The sequence below is a fragment of the Octopus bimaculoides genome, chromosome 4, assembly GCF_001194135.2.
Source record: "Octopus bimaculoides isolate UCB-OBI-ISO-001 chromosome 4, ASM119413v2, whole genome shotgun sequence".
NCBI lineage: Eukaryota > Metazoa > Mollusca > Cephalopoda > Octopoda > Octopodidae > Octopus > Octopus bimaculoides.
The window spans coordinates 60,948,493-60,954,478 of record NC_068984.1 but is presented as its reverse complement, the minus strand read 5'-3'; positions in this window follow the sequence as shown (position 1 = coordinate 60,954,478).

The window sequence follows — 5,986 nt, the reverse complement described above, 5'->3', positions numbered from 1 at the left end:
GGCAACGTGATCTACTTTAAAACACACTTAATTCTATGTGTGATAATATTCTAGAGATAAGTATTTGTGCGTGTGTGAACAAACGAACTTTAGACCGTCTACGATTATGTATGTATGTATGTATGTATGCATGTATGCATGCATGCATGTATGTATGCATGCATGTATGTATGTATGTATGTATGTATGTATGTATGCATGTATGCATGTATGGTTTTCTTTGAGTTTTATTTCAGTTCTTCCTAAGAAGGTTCCCGGTGTTTGTAAATATGTGGTTGGTTGGGATGTCGCCGCATGCATCCAAGTGTGTGCATCTATTCACCTAAAGAATCTCAGAAGGATAATCGTTGGAATGTCTTACAAATCTTCACTTTGCCACTACTAGGTTGGATTAGGAGCATTCGTTTCAGTTTCTCTTGTTCTTTCTTCAAAACAAACAGTAATTCTAGGTTTTGTGTAAATTTGACACATGACGTTATGCATCAATGATGATAAGTTCAAATGAGAATTCATAGTCAGCGTACAAGAGCAGTAGGTTCCGCATTAATTCCTAGCAAATGTTCTCGTTTTTCCTGGATACTACATTCACATCCGCTGGGCAACAGATCTCTACAACAGTGCATAGATTTTGTCCCCAGTCTCGCAATACAATTTTTAAGTCTGTTTTGTTTGCACTGAATTGAGGTTTTATTGGAACGTTCCGCCAATATTCCTTGTTTTTAAAAGGTGTGAATACATGCTGGATCTAACATACTTCTGATATATACACCAGGGCAATCTTTCCTGTGGATAACATCGAAAACAGTCTTTGCAACTATATCGTGCCTCGGGGGCAGGTAGTACCTGGTAGACATTTTGGGGCAGTTGTTAATAATGTGAGTGATATTTCCAGCACTAGTATAGTAGAGCTGACACTTTTTATCACAGCGTAGTTGTTTGGTGGTATCTTTGTCCCTCTTGTTTATCAAGTATTTAGTGGCTATCTCCTCTTCCAGGATAGCAAAGGCATATCTTTTAAGGTGAGCTGTAAAGTATTTATTACAGGTGCAGGAGAGGTTATTCTTCCTGTCAATGTTGTTGTTATCCTCTAGCTTACGAGTTATATCCCCTTGCATTTCCCTTTGTTTGGTATGATACCTGCTTCCCCTCCAAGCTTCTGTTTAGGTAGGTCAGTCCAGCTTCCTTTGGGTCACATATTCTCAGAGTACCTGCACAGTAGTTCTCTTACTCTGAAGATGTTGCTCTCACTTTCAGTGTGCATGGAATATACTCGTCTCTTTCTTTACTGTTCAGCAGGTGTTGTCTGAGTGATAAACACAACATTCAAAGGTTGTTTGAATTGACTTTATGCTTCTACTTTCATCACAGATCCTATCGGTGTCGCTATTAATGTGGAAGTTGCTAGTAGTAGTCAGTACTTTTCTAGTTACGATGCCCAGGTTACTGTCTCTGCTCATTGCAAATGAGGCTGAAATATCAGCGAGGAGTTCGTATATACGAACACGAACACGACATAATGAAGTAGAGACATTTGAAAAGACAACACGAAACCGGTTATTTCTCAAAATACAATGTTTATATACCAAAAAGATTTTATAACATTTTTCTTACATTTTTCTGACATAATTTAAATATATACTTAAACCATGTAACACAAGCCTTCTGTAGTTTTTTCACTCTTATTATCTTTTATACATCCAACCACGTGCTTTCACATACCAACTTTCTCACATATATATATATATATATATATATATATATATATATATATGTATGTATGTATGTATGTATGTATGTATGTATGTATGTATGTATGTAGGGTACGTAATTGTACATATGTAAGCATTGAAACCATTGATGATTACAAATGTATATCTGAGTAATATATATTACTCATGCACGTAATTGTATGCTCTCGTCTACACGACTGCATGTAACCCCAAAATATATTCTCTTTAAGCCTCATTATGTTTCTGTCTGTCTGTGATTGTCTGATTGTTTTTATTCAAGCATACCTAGAAATACACACATACACAGAACACACACACAAACGTACATGCATACATACATACATGCATGCATGCATGCATACACACACACACACACACACACACATATATATATATATATATATATATATATACATATATATATATATATGGGATATCACTATACGAGTCCTGATGGTATATTGCTCTTATTATGAATATATTTATATTAGTTTATGAATGCATAAACACGCAAAGATAAGTAGAAATGTCAAGTTTAGCGCTAAGATATTTAGAAAGGAGAATGCACGAATAAATGGATTTATAACAAATTAAAATTCTTGCCAATAGTTCTCGTGTCACAAGTCTCAAAGGTAATCAGAAGGAAATAAGTACCTTTATTATCTTTATTAGACTTCCTTACTATTAAGGATGCATATGAATATCAGCGGAAGCTAGACACCAGATTAGTAGAGTTTATTCGAAATTATATTGCAGTTTGTCTGCTTGTGACAAAAATGGCACTCGACGGGCGCAAAACACGAAAGCTGTCTTGTCAAAATGCTTAGGATTATATGTTGATGTCAGAGACTAAATATCATTCGATGTGCGTGCATAACAAAGGCTCAACGAGAAAGCAAATCTATACTTAGGTTTTTAGTGGTTATAATGGGTGCGAGCCATTCTAATATCACTATACGAGTCCTGATGATATATTGCTCTTACTATGAATATATTTATATATATTATATTAGTTATAAATTCTCACAGATGAGTGTGAGAATTTACGCGGAAGCAATTTTTCCTATTCTTTATCCAAGCAAACACATCACTAACAATTTCTTTCCCAGAGCATAGCTGAAAGAAACGTTTAAATTTTGGTCAAGATGCTCATGACGAGGTTGCTAGTGTAGCCGAAAGCGCAGAGACTCCAATGCAGTCAATTTTTCTCTTGTTTTGGAATGTTAGATAACTTTAGTGATGGTCATTTTAAACGACCACCAATCGGAACGTTCGAATAAGACAAACTTTCAGTGCACCAGTACCTTTTAATACACTAGCCATCATTGTGAAAACCGTTGATGTCGAAGGAGAGATGTCTGGGAGAGCCATGTCGGCCTTCACGGGTAATGTCACTATAATGGTGTTGAATACAACCGATGTCAATATGGTCGGAACTACATAGACAGAATAGAAAATAGTAACAGAAAAACATGCATTAACGAAGACAATTTGATGATTCAGCAGCTTGACAGTCAAATCAGGACTGTCTAGCATTCTGAGTCGTTGAACTGGCGTTTCTGTTCAGATCCTAGAGGATTTTAGCGCCTGAAAATTGGAACAGAGTTACAAGGTAGTTGATAAACACAACAGGAACTGACAGAGTGAAAGCTATTCTTGGAATGTCATGCAAATGTGACGAACACATACATCGACTCCTGTATTATTTTACCACTGTTTCAAGCCTTGAATGGTTTTCATCTTATTTAACTAGTTCATATGTGGAGAGGGAGATACTTCCTTCCAATAAATTTCATAAAAGTTGTGAGTGTGATGAATACTAAACTGGTAAATGGATGCACTCTCAATATCTACCTATAGACTGGAGGATGGCATTTACCCTCGGCAGTAAGGTTACTTCAGGGTCTGAAGAATTTCTTGCTTGAATATAGATCGCTGTCTTTCTGCCTATTGCGATGCTTTATTTGTCTTCTTTAAACTCTGTTTTATTCAATCTTATAAAATAAGGAAGCAATTAATAACTGATGGATTAGCAGAGTTATCAGAGCGTCAGCTAAAATATTTTGCGGTATTTCAAATCCCACTGATGTTAACTTTGCCTTTCGTTCTTTCGTCTTTCGGATTCGATAAAATGTTCAGAAACACCGAGCTGGTTAAGTCGATGGTACCCACTATCTCTCTCCTCACAAAACTGTTTCTGAAATCCTGTTTCAAGTCTCGCCAGGATCAAGTTCACTTTTCATTTTTTCGTACTCGATAAAATGAAGTACCAGTAAAGAACCGAGATTGTTGATATCGACTAAGTCCGCTCCCACAGAAATGTTGGTTTTGCATCTTATCATCAAACACCATACAAAAAGGCAGCGAGCTGGCAGAATCATTTAGCACACCGGACAAACATACTTAACGGCATTTCGTCCGACTTTACGTTGTAATATCAACTTCAGCCGAGGTCGACTTTGCCTTTCGTTTATTCGGAGTCGATGAAATAGGCCCCTGGTGTGCACTAGAGTCTATGTAATTGACTAGTCCTCTTCCCAGCAATTTCAGGACTTGCGTGTATAGTGTAAAGGGTTATCATTATTAACATAGTTTACTTTTCAGAGTTCTCGGTCTTACTTGCTCTGGTTGATTCTGGGAGAACCGACAGCAACCTGTTGTCAGAAGTCTCACGAGGTATCTTTCCGTAAATTATAAGACTTGGTATTTGAATGTTAACTATCGTGGAAGACATTATTATCATTATTATGATTGTTTACTTTTAATTAGTATGTTTGATGCAATCACTTACCGGGTGACACCCAGCGCCTTAGAGCAAGTAAAGGATAAAAGATGTTGAAATATAACTGAAAGCTTAGCAAGAGTAGGGCAGTAGAGAAGTACCTCCATACAACGCAAACATATAAATTGATGGGGTTTTTCTACTCATGAGCACAATCTTTTGGATTTCCTTGGGATAGGGTTCTCCTGGAATATTGTCTAGATGTTTCTGACATCCTCTTTTATCATACCAAGGGCACCTACAATAACAGGAACAGTTTTTGCTTTATGATTCTACAGCTTTTGTATTTCAACTTCCAGTTCCTTATATTTACTAAGTTTATCAAATTCCTTTACAGATTTATTTTTATCAGAGGGAACACTTACATCTATTAGTCTGCAAGTATTTTCTTCTGTGTCTTTTATAATTATGTCTGGTCGATTAGCCTGCATCGTTCTGTCAGTGTTGACTGGAAAATCTCAGAAACTGATGGCATTTTTACCTTCTGGATGACGTTCACACCAGTAATCAAGAGTACCGATTTTGTAGTGTTTACATATTTTCCTATGTAAATACTGCCCCACCATATTGTAGCAGTTTCTGTATTCGTTTGGTGTCAGCACAGGACGAGATGGTCGGTTGTTTCCTCAAATGTATCGCAGAGTCTGCATTGGGATGAGAACCGTTTTGAAGAACGTTCGTCTAGTAATTTATAGCAAGGAAGTTTTGATATTGTGCTGCCAGTATGAAGCCTGCAGTTTCTGCTTTCAATCCAGAAATCCTCAGCCGCTGATGAGTTCTTGCTTGGTCTACATCATCATTTTCGCTTCGGGGAATGTATTGTCCATGCAGGGGTTTCTCGCTCCACCACTACTCAATTTGTTTCTGCCCGTTCTTTTTTGGAGTCTGCTTGATTCCTTTTGCTTGGTAGCAGTGGTTTCAGGCTCCACATCTATTATTATTATTATTATTGTTCAGTAGTTTTAGTTTTATAACGTGCTTTCACTTCACTACCGAGCGCAGCTCTGTGTGCCTTGGGTACATGCTGTGGTTTGCTGTGATGCTCTTATGGTTACTGTATTGAAAGTGTTTTGCGTAGGCTGTGTGCAGTGCCCAGTAGTGCAATTTTCTGTATGTTATATATATTTGTAAGTCCTGGTGTTTTTGTTATGTATTTGTCTGAATATTTTTTTATTATACCTAATGCACCTACTATCATAGGAACTGTTTCTGTTTTTAGATTCCACATTCGAGTTCATTCTAAGATCTGTGGTTTTCAGTTCTTTGGTTATTCTCATTTTCATAGTATCGTAATTATTAGGTTTCCCTTCGTTATTCCCAGGCTTTAGATTTGTTTTGCCTTCCTTTTCATTCATGTTTGTCTGTGGTGTTCTGGATTGGTGCTTTTTGTACATTATTATACATCTCTACGGTCTGGGTTTTTGTTTTTTGTTTACTTCGTTTTTGCTGGAAATGTTACGTTTGTCCTCGTGTT